We start from the raw sequence: 16,445 nt of genomic DNA, 5'->3' as shown, positions 1-16,445 counted from the left end.
GGATCCAAACAACCGTGTTCACTAATGTATACTGCTTCCACTCCTCAGAGGTGAGGATACATACCAGTGTGTGTGTGCCATTCATTAATTCATTAATTTTCCTTCTCAAGGCTGACGTTTGACTCCTGCTAATGAGAAGAAACATCTCTCTCTCCCTCTCTCTTTCCCCACTCTCTCTCTCTTTCGCTCTCCTTCTCTCTTTCTCTCTTCCTCTCGCTCTCTCTCTCTCTCTCCTATCACTCGTCAATCTCTCTCTCTCTCTCTCCCCTCTCTCTGTCTCTCTCTCTCTCTGTCTCTCTCTCTCTCACTCTCTCTCCTATCTGTCCTCAATTTCGCTCTCACTCTCTCTCTCACAGTCTCTCTCTCTGACAGCTGAAGTGCAGCCTGACCCTGTATCTCAGGGTCAGCCTCTCCCCTGCTCTGCTCCAAGAAATACTGCTTCTCCACGCGCCACACAGCACTGCAACGCACAGCACAGCCCACCACCTCTCATCTCCTCTCCTCCCTCTCTCCCTGTCCTCCTCCACTTCTTCCCCCGACCGCCCTTCTCCTGCAGCATTAACATGGACCAGAGCCAAAGTTTATCCTGACTCTTTAGTTTCTCCCTCTTCTTTTATCTCCTTCTCTCTCTTTCCTTTCCCCTCTGACCCTTATTTCTCACTCTTTATTAGCTTTTTTGTTTAAAATTGTACTCTCACTTGTCACTTTCCACTTTCCTTCTCTCCTTTATCTCCACTGTATCTCTCTCATTCCCTTCCTCTCTGTCTCCCTTCTCCCCCTCTTCTCTCTCATCTGTCTGAAGCCCTGTTATTAGTGTGTTCTCTTCTCCAGAAGATCCTGCTGTTACTGTCTGTTCTTTCTCCAAGCTGTGTGTTTGTGTGTAGCCTGTGACAGATATGGTCAACACTCCTTATTGTGTTTATAACAGTGAACAAATGTCCCCCCTCTTTGGAGTCCTTTGTTTTCTTTTTTTGTCTTTCCATTTTCTTCAAGGAGACCATTTCTGTGAATCTGATTACCTCCAATTACATGGATCTATTTGAAACGTTACAGTTCTTTTGCTCACTGAATTTTGTGCATTCTGTATGATGAAAGTGTTGTGTGTGTCTGGGTGTGTGTATGTATGTGATAAAAAAATCACCATGACAGCCTTAATATGTATTATTATTCTCTAGCTGTGTGATTGGTATACAATCAGGAGATCTGATACGGTTCAGGCTTAGCAGAGTTACAGTTGTGATAGGATGTTTCTCTGATGTTTGAAATACATGTGTAACCACTGACACAACTCTTCTAATTGCAGTCCTTCCCACATTGGTCTGTTGATTCCATTACACAGTATGTGCAGGATACGTGTGATAAGCAGGAAATAGAACCGCATCTCAAAAGAGACCGATCACTTGCTTCCAAAGTTGAGAGAGAAAACAAGGGGGAGAGAGAGAGAGTGTAAGCCCGCAGTTGACATATAGTGTGTATCCATCGGCATGGATTCTTTGATTATAAAGGATGCTTAAGTCAGGAGCAGAGAGGATCATGGTCCATAGAGAAGCAGCTGTCCTCCCAGAGGTCGAATGACTCTAACTCCCACTCTGCACCTGTTCACTGGCTGAACACAACAGAGCTCTCATTACACACGCATGCACACAGGCACGCACACTCACTCACTCACACACACACACACGCGCACACGCACACACACACACACACACACACACACACACACACACACACACACACACACACACACACACACACACACACACACACACACACACACACACACACACACACACACACAGTTATGTTAACAACCCTTAATTATAAATCATTATCTGTTGTTGAGGAGGAGGTGAGTGGAATAGTTATCAGATTATTTTCCACATTTGAAATCACTCTGATGTGCATCTCCTTCGTTCTTACACTCCGTCTTATTACACTCCTTCTTATTACACTCCTTCTTATTACACTCCTTCATTATTACACTCCGTCCTTATTACACTCCTTCCTTCTTATTACACTCCTTCCTTCTTATTACATGACTTCCTTATTACACTCCTTCTTATTACACTCCTTCTTATTACATTCCTTGTTATTACAGTCCTTCCTTATTACACTCCTTATTACACTCCTTCTTATTACACTCCTTCCTTATTACACTCCTTCTTATTACACTCCTTCCTTCTTACATTCCTTCCTTATTAGACTCCTTCCTTCTTATTACCCTCCTTCTTATTACACTCCTTCTTTCTTATTACACTCCTTCTTTCTTATTACACTCCTTCTTTCTTATTACACTCCTTCTTTCTTATTACACTCCTTCTTTCTTATTACACTCCTTCCTTATTACACTCTTTCCTTCGTATTACACTCCTTATTACTACACTCCTTCCTTATTACACTCCTTCCTTTGTATTACACTCATTATTACACTCCGTCCTTATTACACTCTTTCTTATTACTGTCTTTCTCAGTGTAATGGTAGGGATCATTCAGATATGATTTAACATTGTCATTCATAGTATACACCCCTTTTATTCCACCCTCTTAGTCAACCAGCTGTCTGCCATCTATCTCTTGTGAATGATCTCCTTTTCTTCCTCTCACCCCATTCCACCCCTCTCTCTTTCACTATCCCTGTTTCTGGAGAGGAGAGGGGAGAAAGGAGAGGGAGAGAGAGGAGAGGGGAGAGAGGGAGAGGAGAGAAGGAGAGGAGAGGAGAGGAGAGGAGAGGAGAGGAGAGGAGAGGAGAGGAGATCTGTGTGAATGTACAGTATTCACTGTTGTATTCCAACATCCCCTTATTAATTTGGAATCAAGAATCAGGCAAAAGTCGGGGATTGGACATATTTCCATATAGGTTATCTGAGGTCCGTTAACATTTAAAACATCTGATCTTAACATATCTGGCTGTTTTATATTCATTACCAAACGTTTCACTGTTACCCACCTGGCCTGTAACAAAGAAGCCTCACTATGCTTCCTCTTAGACAAACACGTAGCAAGCTTTACCAAAACGTCTGGGAGCGATAGTGTGAATGACTGTTGTTGTCGATGGTTTGTTTTACTATGCCATATCCAGGAGTTCCTCTCAAGGTCTCCTCACACAGTCCAAATATTTTCACTCATGTTAATGTTGGGTCAATATCCGCCTCTGTCCAACGACTTTTCCTGCACACACCAACACACACACACACATATACACACAGAGTCGTATGCATGGGCTCATGCACGCACGAACGCAACATGCACACATGCACTCCACACGCACGCACGTGCGCACACACACACGCACGCACGCACACACACACACACACACACACACACACACACACACACACACACACGCCACAGTGCACAGCAGCAGCAGAGAGCGTGTAGTGTGTATATACCAGACCCCATGCTCAGAGGTCAGGCCGGGATCAGGGATGGCTACTACTCTTCTCCAGCAGTGTTCAGAAGCAGAGAGGACCCACTGTTCTACAGAGCCACCAGATACTAGGCCCGTTTACACAGGTGCACGTCATATGGCTCGGCACACATGTACTGTGTGATTTCTCAGTATTGTGTGTGTGTGTTTGTGTCCATCCGTCCGTGAGCCCATTCAGTGTTTGGCGTGTTGTGAAACTCTGATACCATCAGTTTAGTAGCTCTGGGAGAGATAGAAATGTATGGAGGTAGAGAGGACAGAAGGAGAGGGAGAGAGGAAAGGTAGATCTGAAGCACTCTGACTGAGAATCCAGGTCTGTTATGGTTGGCCAACAGAATGTTGTTGAACACTCATAGATGACATATATCTGGGCTGTCTAGTTCCTTAGTTGGTACAGCCCTGCACCCTCACTCTCCCAGCACATTGAATGCACTCGGCAGACACACGTAAAAAATATCACTTGTCCTCTGCCTGTATTGGTACAGCTCATCAACTTCTTATATAGCTCCCTGAACCCCGACCCCATTTCCCTTCTTTCCCCTTTCCCTCTCTTCTTCCCTCCCGTTGTCAGACACCAGAGATAATTTCTGAGCAGCTCACCTGGTCAGACATTCCATGAAGTTATGGAAGCTATGTGGCCACCATGTTGGCTCAGAGCCCGTACTGTGCTTGGGCTCCCTGGACAGACTGTTTCCCTGTGTATAGTGCCAGTAATGTGAAACCCAGGCCTAGTCAGAGATGGTTCAGCGGAAGGCTGGGTTACACCGCTCAAGTGATCTGCGGAAGTGATCGTCAAAGCTGCTGTATATTATCATCCATCATACGGAGCACTCTGAAATGTACTGATCTGTGTGTGTGTGACAACGTGAAGTGCCTATCAAGCCTCCTGTGTATTGTCATTCATCATGCTAGGCCTGGTGACATGTGTATTTATGGTTGTAACGTTTGGGTTCAGGAGAACAGAACAGAGGAGCGGAATTGAAAAAACATTTGAAAAGCACTATGACACGGTTGGCTTTATGACTGGGGAGACCTGAGGTCTTTCTCTCTCCTGACCTCTGCTTTAGTTGACCTTGTTTATGGAATATTCCCATTCTGATTCGATTTGTGGAGCTAACATACTGACAAATGACCATCATAAGGGTTGGCATGACACCTGTCAATGGCTGTCATTACAACAACTTTCAACCCTCCACTCATTTATACCAGTTTATGACAAATGACATGCCATTGTCGTTCAGTGCAGAGCATATTATTAAAGTGGTATGGAACAGAAGAATGTGAAACTGGATCTGAGAGAGAGCTGTATCTGAGGGATGTTGTGAATTACAAAGACCACTGTGGAATGCTTTGTGTGTGTATGTGTGAGTGTGTGTGTGTGTGTGTGTGGGTGTGTGTGTGCTAGATTGGTGGTGTTTTTAATTGAATCAGAGAGCTGCCATCCTGCTCCAGGACAAGACCACCATGAACAGAGCTACAGGGGAAACAGGGGAAACAGGGGAAACAGGGGAAAGGTCCTGCCACTTTCTATCAGTCTCCATGTAGCCACAGTCCCTTTCAAGTGACATAGAGGCAAAAAGACTCACCCCAAACCAGAGACACACTGATTGTCTGAGACTGAACAACTCATGCAAACACACACACAATAGCAGCGGTGGAAAAAGTACTCAATCGTCATACTTGAGTAAAAGAAACGATATCTTAATAGATAATGACTCAAGTAACAGTGAAAGTCACCCAGTAAAATACTACTTGAGTAAAAGACTAAAAGTATCCGGTTTTAAATGTACTTAAGTACAGTGGCTTGCAAAGTATTCACCCCATTGGCATTTTTCCTATTTTGTTGCCTTACAACCTGGAATTAAAATGGATTTTTGGGGGGTTTCTATCATTTAATTTACACAACACGCCTACCACTTTGAAGATGCTAAATATTTTATTGTGAAACAAACATGAAATAAGACTAAAAAAAAGAAAACTTGAGCGTGCATAACTATTCACCCCCCCACCCCCTCAAAGTCAATACTTTGTAGAGCCACCTTTTGCAGCAATTACAGCTGCAAGTCTCTTGGGGCATGTCTTTATATGCTTGGCAAATCTATCCACTGGGATTTTGCCCATTCTTCAAGACAAAACTGCTCCAGCTCCTTCAAGTTGGATGGGTTCCGCTGGTGTACAGCAATCCTTGAATCATACCACAGATTCTCAATTGGATTGAGGTCTGGGCTTTGACAAGGCCATTCCAAGACATTTAAATGTTTTCCCTTAAACCACTCGAGTGTCATAAGCGTCGTAGTGAGTGGACCAAAACGCAGCGGGTATATGTATGCTCATCTTCTTTTATTGAAGAAAACAAAAACAAAAACAATTATACTAAACAAACGACGAAAAACAGTCCTGTAAGGTTCACTGACAGTACATGGAGACAACTACCCACAAATCCCATGGAAAAACACCCCTACTAAATAGGACCTTCAATTAGAGGCAACGAGGAACAGCTGCCTCCAATTGAAGGTCAACCCAAGAAACGTAAACATAGAAATAGACACACTAGAACAAACATAGAAATATACTAACATAGAACATAAACCAAAAACCCCGAAACACATAAGACAAACACCCCCTGCCACGCCCTGACCAAACTACAATAACAAATAACCCCCTTTACTGGTCAGGACGTGACAGTACCCCCCCCCCCCAAAGGTGCAGACCCCGTATGCACCTCAAACAAAACACAAAATTAACCCCAACTAAAGGGAGGGAAGGGAGGGTGGCTACCGTCACCGACGGCTTCCGTGCTACACCCCCCCTTCCCAAACCTCCCCCCACGGAGGTGGCTCTGGCTCCGGGCTTAATCCCCACTCTAACCTGTCCACCCCTGCTGAAGGCTCAGGGCTGTAGCCCACCGCTGAAGGCTCTGGGCTGAGGGGCGACTTTGGCTGCGCCGGAATGGCGGGCGACTCTGGCTGCGCCGGACTGGCGGGCGACTCTGGCTGCGCCGGACTGGCGGGCGACTCTGGCTGCGCCGGACTGGCGGGCGACTCTGGCTGCGCCGGACTGGCGGGCGACTCTGGCTGCGCCGGACTGGCGGGCGACTCTGGCTGCGCCGGACAGTGGGCCGTCTCTGTTGGGTCCGGACTGTGGGCCGTCTCTGTCGGTTCCGGACTGTGGGCCGTCTCTGTCGGTTCCGGACTGTGGGACGTTGCCGGAAGCACTGGACGGGGAACTGTCGCCGGAAGCTCTAGACGGGGCACTGTCGCCGGAAGCTCTAGACGGGGCACTGTCGCCGGAAACTCTAGACGGGGCACTGTCGCCGGAAGCTCTGGACGGGGCACTGTCGCCGGAAGCTCTAGACGGTGACTGCGCACTGAAGGCCTGATGCGTGGGACTGGCTTTGGAGGCGCCAGACTAGTGACACGCACCACAGGGCTAGTGCGAGGAGCAGGAACAGGACGTACTGGACTGGGCAGGCGCACTGGAGTCCTGGTGCGTGGGACTGGCTTTGGAGGCGCCAGACTAGTAACATGCACCACAGGGCTAGTGCGAGGAGCAGGGACAGGACGTACTGGACTGGGCAGGTGCACTAAAGGCCTGATGCATGGTGCTGGCTTTGGAGGTGCCAGAACAATAACATGCACCACAGGGCTAGTGTGAGGAGCAGGAACAGGATACACCGGGTCTTGAAAATGCACTGGAGGTCTGGAGCGCACACCTTGCACAACCCCTACTGGCTGGCTTGTCAGCGTATCCCTGCACGGGCGGAGTGCTGGCACAGGGTGAACTGGGCTTTGCTGAGGACTGATGGCTGCCGTGCGTAGAGCAGGTGCAGGGTAGCCTGGGCCTTGGAGACGCACTGGTGGCCAGATGTGCTGCGCCGGCACACTTCTCCCTGGCTGGATGCCCACACTAGCATGGCACTTGCAGGGAACTGGTATCGACCGCACCGGGCTTTGACTGCGTCTGGGCAATACAGTGCGCATTTCCGCATAGCTCGGTGCCTTCTTGATCAGTTGCTCCTAATAATAAGCATGGGGAGTTGGCTCAGGTCTATTGCCTGACTTAGCCACACTACTCGTGTGCCCCCCCAAAAAAGATGTTTTGGGGCTGCCTCTCGCACTTGCCACTCGGTGCGTATAACGCCTCGTAATGGCGCCGTTCCGCCTTGGCTGCTTCCAGCTCCTCCTTAGGGCGCTGGTACTCCCCAGCCTGGTGCCATGGTCCTGCCCCATCCAGGATCTCCTCCCAGGTCCATGACTCCTTATAGCTCCTCTGCTGCTCCTTCCTCCGCTGCTTGGTCCTCTTTTTTTGGGTAGTTCTGTCATAAGCGTCGTAGTGAGTGGACCAAAACGCAGCGGGTATATGTATGCTCATCTTCTTTTATTGAAGAAAACCAAACCAAAAACACTTATACTAAACAAACGACGAAAAACAGTCCTGTAAGGTTCACTGACAATACATGGACAGAACTACCCACCAAACCAGGACCAAGCAGTGGGGATTGGAGCACCGAAAAAAAGGATGGACGTGGGAGGATGAACGACGATTCTGGGAGGACAAACTAAGGGAGCTAGTCAGGATGGAGACCTGAGCCAACTCTCTGTGCTTATTATGGGGAGCGACGGATCAAGAAAGCACCGAGCTATGCGGAAATGCGCACTGTATTGCCCAGACGCATTCAAAGGCCAGTGCGATCGGTAAAAGCTCCTCAGTATGTCCAGGCGATGTTTAGCACTCAGCCAAGAAGGTTTGTGCAGGCTGTATGCTCCAGACCTCCAGTGGATCTCCAGGGTCCAGTTTACCCTGTTCCTGCTCATCGCACTAGCCTTGAGATGCGTGTCACCAGTCTGGTGCCTCCAAAGCCAGCCCCATGCATCAGGCCTCTAGTGCGCCTGCCCAGTTCAGTACGTCCTGTACCTGCTCCTCGCACTAGCCTTGAGGTGCGTGTCACCAGTTTGGCGCCTCCAAAGCCAGCCCCACACATCAGGCCTCTAGTGCGCCTGCCCAGTTCAGTACGCCCTGTTCCTGCTCCTCACACTAGCCTTGAGGTGCGTGTCACCAGTCTGGCGCCTCCAAAGCCAGCCCCACGCATCAGGCCTCTAGTGCGCGAGCCCAGTCCAGTACGTCCTGTTCCTGCTCCCCACACTCACCCTCCAGTGCGCCTCCATAACCCGGTACAGCCAGTGCCTGCTGTGAGCACTCTGCCATTAATACGCCCTGTTCCTGTTCCCCGCACTCACCCTCCAGTGCGCCTCCATAACCCGGTACAGCCAGTGCCTGCTGTGAGCACTTGGCCTCCAGCGACGCCCTCCAGTCCGGAGCTGCCAGAGTCGCCCGCCAGTCCGGCGCAGCCAGAGTCACCCGCCAGTCCGACGCTCCCAGAGTCGCTCCTCAGCCCAGAGCCTTCAGCGGTGGGCTACAGCCCTGAGCCTTCAGCGGGGGTGGACAGGTTTGAATGGGGACTAAGGCCGGAGCCAGAGCCACCTCCATAGTTGGAGGATTGGGGAGGGGGGGGGTGTAGCACGGTAGATGTTGGTGACGGTAGCCACCCTCCCTTCCCTCCCTTTAATTTTGGGGTCTGCACCGGGGTCTGCACCTTTGGGGGGGGGGGGGGAATACTGTCACGTCCTGACCAGTAAAAGGGGTTATTTGTTGGCGTGGCAGGGGGTGTTTGTTTTGTGTGTTTCGGGGTTTTTGGTGTATGTTCTATGTTTTCTATTTCTATGTGGGTTTTCTAGTTTTTCTACTTCTATGTTAGTTTTGGGAACGACCTCCAATTAGAAGCAGCTGATTGTCGTTGCTTCTAATTGGAGGTCATATTTAAGTGGGTTTATTTTGTCTTGTGTTTGTGCGTAGTTGTTTTTTGTATAGTCCTTGTGTCCTTACGGAACTGTTGGTTGATGGCGATTTATTTTGTTTAAGTGTTCACTATATAAATAAAAGAAGATGAGCACGATACCCGCTGCACCTTGGTCCACTTTCTACGACGCACCTGACATCGAGTGTTACTTTAGCAGTATGCTTCGGGTCATTGTCCTGCTGGAAGGTGAACCTCCGTCCCAGTCTCAAATCTCTGGAAGACTGAAACAGGTTTCCCATAAGACATTTCCCTGTATTTAGCACCATCCATCCTTCCTTCAGTTCTGACCAGTTTCCCAGTCCCTGCCGATGAAAAACATCCCCACAGCATGATGCTGCCACCACCATGCTTCACTGTGGGGATAGTTTTCTCAGGGTGATGAGAGGTGTTGGGTTTGCGCCAGACATAGCATTTTCCTTGATGGCCAAAAAGCACATTTTTTGTCTCATCTGACCAGAGTACCTTCTTCCATATGTTTGGGGAGTCTCCCACATGCCTTTTTGGTGAACACCAAACATGTTTGCTTATTTGTTTCTTTAAGCAATGGCTTTTTTTCTGGCCACTCTTCCATAAAGCCCAGCTCTGTGGAGTGTACAGCGTAAAGTGGTCCTATGGACAGATACTCCAATCTCAGCTGTGGAGCTTTGCAGCTCCTTCAGGGTTATCTTTGGTCTCTTTGTTGCCTCTCTGATTAATGCCCTCCTTGCCTGGTCCGTGAGTGTTGGTGGGAAGCCCTCTCTTGGCAGGTTTGTTGTGGTGCCATATTCTTTCCATTTTTTAATAATGGATTTAATGGTGCTCCGTGGGATGTTCAAAGTTTCGGATATTTTTTTATAACCCATCTGTACTTCTCCACAACTTCGTCCCTGACCTGTTTGGAGAGCTCCTTGGTCTTCATGGTTCCCCTTGCCTTGTGGTGTTGCAGACTCTGGGGCCTTTCAGAACAGGTGTATATATACTGAGATCATGTGACAGATCATGTGACACTTAGCTTGCACACAGGTGGACTTAATTTAAATAATTATGTGACTTCTGAAGGTAATTGGTTGCACCAGATCTTATTTAGGGGCTTCATAGCAAAGGGGATGAATAGATATTCACGCACCACTTTTCCGTTTTTTATTTTTTTGATATTTTTTAAACAAGTTATTTTTTTCATTTCACTTCACCAATTTGGACTATTTTGTGTATGTTAATTACATGAAATCCAAATAAAATTCAATTTAAATTACAGGTTCTAATGCAACAAAATATTTAAAAATGCCAAGGGGGATGAATACGTTTGCAAGGCACTGTTCAGTGGTGGAAAAAGTACTCAAGTAAAAGTAAATGCTATACACCAAATTCCTTATATTAAGCAAACCAGACGGACAGACAGGCATATGCCAACACTCCGACATAATCTACAAACTCTGTATTTTTGTTTAGTGAGTCTGCTTGATCAGAGGCTGTAGGGATGACAACGCATTATATTGACAAATAGATTTTCAAGTGGGTTTTGGTATTTCCTCAGACATCGTGGACAGGAATGTTGGATGGGCATGTTCAAATGCAGCAAGAAAAATTGTATTTTTAACCCTTACCTTAACCATTAAGAGTTAATGCCTAACATTACGAATTCAGAGTTAATTCCTTAATTTAACCCTAACCTTAAGAAATGTGGACTTAATGCATAAACTGAACCTTAAACACTTCAGAATTAGCCTATCCCAAACCTTAACTCCTACTTTAACCATTCGAATTTAACATGGATGAACATCTCATTTTGACGTGAGACTGTGAGAACTTGTTGCATAATAGCCCCTTCACTGATTTGTGTCCTATTGTAACCAGGCTGCTCCTGCCTATCTGTCTGCTACAAATCACACACATGCTCCCCATCAACACTTTGATCATGTCAGCTGGTTCCTGTGTGGAGGAGCAGGAGTTGGGTTAGGGTTCAGTTTAACTCAGAATAATCATCAGCTGTACAGAATCCTCAGGCTCAGCTAAAACTGTGGCTCACCAGGACCAGACACCACAGGATAGAGATTAATCACAGATAACTTTTACAACTGTTGTATCTGCTGAGGTTATTGTAGTCTACAATTACTCTTATGGACCTCTTTTTTCTTACCACTACATGGGTCGTTCCACAAAATGAGTCCCTTTTGCATCACTTTGATATTTCAAGTAGAAATTGTGCACCAAGACTAGATTGTAAAAGCTTGTTATATTAAATTAAGTGCCCTTTAATATAGACCACATGGACAATTCAATCAATGTTATGTTTTATATGAATAAATAAATGTCTTTCTGTGCACTCTCTGTGACTTCTCTGAAGAGTACAACTCACTTAACTACAACATTTCTCCAAGTTTTCATCATTAATGTAAAACCCTAGTTATTTTGTTGCTTTTACAAAGTCATTTCTAAAGATTATTATTTATTTCATGCGATTAGTGATTCATTTTAAGGTCGTTTTAATATTGTGAAACTATTATTTGAGCTGGTTTTGTGGTGGAAAACTGTGTCGGTCGAGCATAACACATCAACCCTGTGACCCATAGATAGACATGCTAGAAATGTTTTAACAATTACATTTTTTTGTTAACCTTGCATGCAATTGCCCCTCCCTGTGTCACACAGCAATCTACCATTCCCTCTGTCATAAGGGGATTTATGGCTGATTTAATATGAAATCGTCAACCCTGTTACGGTCAACGTTGTTACGGTCAACCCTGTTACTTTATTTGGCACTTATTAGGCACTTACAATAGTCATTTTTTTAATTTAACCTCTTGATATGGGAAAACATGTTTTTATTAAGTTTAACATGTGCACGTCAATACAGAATGTTAAAATATAATGTTTTTTCCCCCACGAAGTTACACTACCCAAAAAGTATTGAATTCAGGGAAAGACCCACATCACTGACTAACAGGTCCAAGCATCCGTGAGACCTCTAACATAATTGGATCCTTTATACCCACAAGTCTTCATTGTTGTTCCGAATAAAGTATTCAACTAGGTTTGAGACAGGCGCCAGTGTCTGACCAGTTTATAGTAGAGTCTGGTAGGATGCATATGAGTCTGAGACTGTTGTGTTTTCTGTAAGTCTGTAAAACTCCAGGTATTGTTTTTCTCTGTGTTTGTCTGGCAACTGTGGCTCTGATCAGTAATTAGTGGACAGACAGACACAGAAAACGACTCCAACAATTATACCAAACATCGTCAAAACATCCGCTCTGATTGTGTGAGTAGAGCTCTGAAAGTAATCTGGTTTTCACTCCCAATTATAGTAAAAGTGCTGTTTATGGCAAGTGGGAAAAAGTTTGTCAAAATGGAAGACATTTTTGGGGACATGCGTACATGTCCCCAAAAATACACATTTTTATTGCAGCTTAAGGTTCTGTTCTATTCTGTATCTGACATATTTATTTGTCTTGTGATTCAGCATTAGTTGGTAGCCACCAAAGACACAGTTTATCTTTAGCAAAACAATGTTTTACAGACAGAAGTTAAAAACAAGATGGAGCTCAGATTCCTTTGTCTTTTCTACTGTAGCTCAAACTGCACAGTCTTTGTTCAACTAAGTTAATACTTTATCATAAGAATTTAATTATTTATGACAATAGATAATTTTTTTTGACAATACCATACTTCGACAGCCAAGTTTGCACTAACACAGCAGTCTGAAACTCCTGGTTTGCAGGCCACATCTGCAAGTCTCTTTATGATGTCTTGCAAAGTGTTCTATAATTTGTATTGGAATCCTGCTGAAGTTATGATGTCCAACAATACCCTCAATGCACATTCCACGCTCAAATGTTCCAAGCCCTCTTCATATCGGGGGAGCCGTTTCCAGAGCGTTGTCAGTCATTGCGAACATGGAGGAGATCTTGTTAATTATGGATCAAATTCGTTAAAATTACTAAATGATATTCACAGAATTTAAAAACTACAGCAATGCGCTTGTGAGAAGAATTTGAGAAAATTTGAAAACCAGTATTTCAACATAGTATAACCACTGCAAAGCTGATGCTAGCTAGGTAGCCTCTTCCATAGACTTGACTGGTTAGCTAGCTTACATCAGAGCCTTCTGGCTAATATCATACTGGATCTAACAATGCTTTTCAGAGCAATAGGTCTATGTACTTTACAAAATGATTGTTCGGTAAGGTGTATATTTGGTTGGCTTTGCTATCTAGCCTCTATGGGCTAGGCGGGACGAATTAGTCCCACCTACGTAACAGCCACTTGAAGCCTGTGGCGCGATTTTCAAAACCTTAAAAATCCTATTACTTCAATTTCTCAAACATATGACTATTTTACAGCTATTTAAAGACAAGACTCTCGTTAATCTAACCACACTGTCCGATTTCAAAAGGCTTTACAACGAAAGCAAAACATTAGATTATGTCAGCAGAGTACCAAGCCAGAAATAATCAGACACCCATTTTTCAAGCCAGCATATAATGTCACCAAAACCCAGAAGACAGCTAAATGCAGCACTCACCTTTGATGATCTTCATCAGATGACAACCCTAGGACATTATGTTATACAATACATGCATGTTTTGTTCAATCAAGTTCATATTTATATCAAAAACCAGCTTTTTACATTAGCATGTGACGTTCAGAACTAGCATACCCCCGCAAACTTCCGGGAATTCGCTAACATTTTACTAAATTACTCACGATAAACGTTCACAAAAAGCATAACAATTATTTTAAGAATTATAGATACAGACCTCCTCTATGCACTCGATATGTCCGATTTTAAAATAGCTTTTTGGTGAAAGCACATTTTGCAATATTCTAAGTACATAGCCCAGGCATCACGGGCTAGCTATTTAGACACCCGGCAAGTTTAGCACTCACCATAATCATATTTACTATTATAAAAGTTTGATTACCTTTTGTTGTCTTCGTCAGAATGCACTCCCAGGACTGCTACTTCAATAACAAATGTTGGTTTGGTCCAAAATAATCCATCGTTATATCCGAATAGCGGCGTTTTGTTCGATGCGTTCCAGACACTATCCGAAATGGTAAAGAAGGGTCGCGCGCATGGCGCAATTCGTGACAAAAAATTCTAAATATTCCATTACCGTACTTCGAAGCATGTCAACCGCTGTTTAAAATCAATTTTTACGCCATTTTTCTCATAGAAAAGCGATAATATTCCGACAGGGAATCTCCTTTTCGGCAAACAGAGGAAAAAATCACAAAGGCGGGGCGGTCGGGTCACGCGCCTAAGCCCAGTGTCCCTTGATCGGCCACTTGAGAAAGGCGATAATGTGTTTCAGCCTGGGGCTGGGATGACGACATTCTGTTTTTTCCCGGGCTCTGAGCGCCTATGGACGACGTAGGAAGTGTCACGTTAGAGCAGAGATCCTTAGTAAAAGATAGAGATGGAAAAGAAGTTCAAGAAATGGTCAGACAGGCCACTTCCTGTAAAGGAATCTCTCAGGTTTTGACCTGCCATTTGAGTTCTGTTATACTCACAGACACCATTCAAACAGTTTTAGAAACTTTAGGGTGTTTTCTATCCATATGTGATAAGTATATGCATATTCTAGTTACTGGGTAGGAGTGGTAACCAGATTAAATCGGGTATGTTTTTTATCCAGCCGTGTCAATACTGCCCCCTAGCCCTAACAGGCTAGCAAGCTGACATCTCATTGCTCAAGTTGAACCAATGTTTTGAAAATCTAAAGTTATCCTAAGTAATGTTATTTCTCTGCATCGTTTCTTTTGTCATTGATAGGCTCTATATTTACCTGATTATTCCCTGACATTGTCCATGTCTTTTACAGCTCTCTGTTTATACATCCATAAACTGATTACTCATTCATTCTCCCTTCCTCCGATGTATTCCATATTGTCCACTACTTTGCCAGACAGTAGCAAACAACTAATAGAAACAGTGCTACTTTTTTAAATGAGTAGTAGACATTTACAGATCATAGTCTAGGCCAAAACTAATGAGAATGTTTCAGCATTTACAAAGTAACAAAACGTAATTTTTGCAAACATTTTGAAAGGCAACATAAAATAATCCAAGTGACCTGTGACTGAATATATATTTTATAAACATTTTAAAAAAATACATTATATTACTGATCTCCTAAATTATTCACATCTATAAAAAAAGTTAGAAACAAAATTAACAAAATGTATCCTGTATTTATTTTAGAAGATGCAACAATTGTTCGTGAAGCAAAGATTGGACGACTTGGTGAAGGTTTGGTACAGAGAAACTGTCTAATTTCCTCCCCCTCCTTCATCTGTGGTGTTTGTTCAACACAGCATTTGGAGAGTCCTGTGAATATCAACAGTCATGAACATGTCATTCTGAACAACACCATCTTCCTAATTGAGCCAATTTAAACTAATGTTAGTCATCAGTCTGTGTTGGTAATCCGGATTTTAAAAAAAATGTATTGTGTAGTGGAGCTGCATAAGTGTTGCTCTCCACTTTCTGTAGGATCAAGTTTTGAAATCAGTGGAATTAGAGTATGATAGCTAAAGAGATGGAGAAAACACCTGTCTCCAGATTACATCTTCAAACTAAGTGCAACCGTGGTATGGTATTCCTGACAGGGAGACGGGTCCACCATGCATGATGACGTATACAGGTATGATTGTCTAGTGTTAGCTAGCTACATTTTCAGATATTACACATTGAATTTTGACAGAAAGTGTTTCATTTCAAGCTAAAGTGTACTGTTAGCTAGCTAGCTAACGTTAGCTGGCTGGCTCCCTAGCTGGCATTTTTATTCATTTCCCAGAGCTGTTTGCTTTTGTAGTTAGAGCCTAATGTTAGCTAGCTAACACTGAACCTGGTTGGTTAGCTCCCAGCACTGTGGCATTGTTGGCACTGTTCATTGTTGTTTAACTAGCTAACATTAGCTGGCCAGCCAAATTCAACACCCGTTGATATGGCCGGTGTCAGTAAACGTCTGCAAAAAAGCATCATTAAATTGTTGCCAGCAGAGCTGGTTAGGCTGTTTTCATGTTATCTAGAGATAACGAATCATCAGCCAGAGTGTCAAGTGTGCGCTCCGAGAGCGAAACGAGATGGGTGGGGCTAAAGCTTAAGAGGGTGTGAACGATGCTGAACGGTGCAGCCAAGAAGACCTCTTCACTAGATACCAAAACATTCAAAGGCTATTT

The sequence above is a fragment of the Salmo salar genome, chromosome ssa10 (genome assembly GCF_905237065.1).
Source record: "Salmo salar chromosome ssa10, Ssal_v3.1, whole genome shotgun sequence".
Lineage (NCBI taxonomy): Eukaryota > Metazoa > Chordata > Actinopteri > Salmoniformes > Salmonidae > Salmo > Salmo salar.
This window is presented reverse-complemented; position numbering follows the sequence as displayed.